Source organism: Pundamilia nyererei, unplaced genomic scaffold (genome assembly GCF_000239375.1).
Source record: "Pundamilia nyererei isolate P.nyererei 1_Seehausen unplaced genomic scaffold, PunNye1.0 scaffold00334, whole genome shotgun sequence".
In the NCBI taxonomy this organism is placed as follows: domain Eukaryota; kingdom Metazoa; phylum Chordata; class Actinopteri; order Cichliformes; family Cichlidae; genus Pundamilia; species Pundamilia nyererei.
In genome coordinates, this window is record NW_005187735.1 from 38,587 (window position 1) to 40,004 (window position 1,418).

General features: G+C 37.3%; 1 protein-coding gene across 2 annotated transcripts in view; it reads left to right on the plus strand.

Moving 5' to 3' along the window:
- The first annotated feature begins 345 nt into the window (after window positions 1-345).
- LOC102216006 (interleukin-1 receptor-like 1) overlaps window positions 346-1,418 on the plus strand; it is an 18,441-nt gene continuing 17,368 nt past the window's right edge. For both annotated transcript variants that reach the window (XM_005751909.1, XM_005751910.1), the window contains exon 1: window positions 346-409. The gene's annotated coding sequence lies outside the window, so the exon portion shown is untranslated. The remainder of the gene's footprint in view (window positions 410-1,418) is intronic.

Here is a 1,418-nt window from a genome sequence, read left to right on the forward strand (position 1 = left end):
TTAAAGATTTGTAGCAAATTCTCTTATGGCTGAAACACATTTAAATAACATAAACAAGAAAATGTGCCTAAACATGGGTGTTCATTTCTAATTTTGATCTACCGAGTGGCTTTTAGTGATATAGATTTCTATGTTACATCTACACCCCGTCAGCATTAACATGTGGTTGTTTTGTTCAGGTGAATGTGTAGCTTTTCAAGTCTGCCTGTTGAAGTAACAGTCGCACTGCTGTTGTTGTGACTGTTATGTAAGCATGGACCCCGGGCGGGTCCAACATGAGAGACGGGAAACAGGCTGGTGACGAAGCATGTGTGCATGAGATAGAGAGAGAGTGAGAGAGAGAGAAACAACCATACCGGCAGCTTCGAGCTGATTACACTCCAGCGGCCAGCACACACACTTTTGTGAGGTAAGCAAACACTTTCATTACTAACAATTTTAACTTCCTTGCTTTAGGATATGCTAAGGTTCTAAATAGGTATACTCCAAGTTAAGTGACAGAAAGAAGAACTAGGGTGAGAAGATAACTTATAAACTTTATAAAGGCTTTACAGATCTGTTTACAGATCTTCTCAGATCTCTTCCATAGTTATTTCCACAGCATCTGGAAAACAGAACAGTTAAAGCTAGCAATTCTTTAAACTCATAGTGGATCGAATCAGTATTCAATTTGAATTATTCATGAATTATTATAAGACTTATTCAGGATTTTAACACTTTGAGTTGATATGAGCTCAAGCTGCAAAATTAGAAACTTCCTGTTTAGAAGATATGATTCAAAGTGAAACTCGACTGAGCGGTTCCAAATATTGGTGAACATTTGTAGCAATTCTATGTGAACAGGCTCTCTACTGAAGATGAATGTGGTGTGTCTCTGTTGCTCTCAGACATGTTTAAAAACATGTCAGAGATGCTACAACTATACTCTTGACAGACAGATTGTTATACTGTTGGCACTGTAACACCATGTGACTCGTGTTCACTTTGTCCTTTTGCTGTTTTTTTAGCTGTTATTTCTTATTCAGCCACTGAGTCTGTCAAGGACATTGTGAGAAGTGTTGCACCGTGCAAAAAGTCCTTAAATGACAAGATGATTAAGTTTGATAACCAGGAATTATTTGATAACAATCTTCAGTGTCATATTCAATTTCATCTGAAACTTCTTCTGACAAGTTCCTGTGTTATCGGTCCACTGAAAGGCTTCTAAGTTGATAGCTTTCTCCAGCAACCAGCTGGCTCAAAACCAAAGGAAACATGCAAGCCTGAGAAAAACAAAACGCACAGCATTCTGTTCTTTTGAACAACCAGTGATGAGAGAGCAGCATTTTAACTGATTTCATTACTCAGTGATTCCTGAGATTAGGGACAAAACAGGTTTTAATTTTCTAAAATATGTTTTTTGATTTTTTAAAAACATA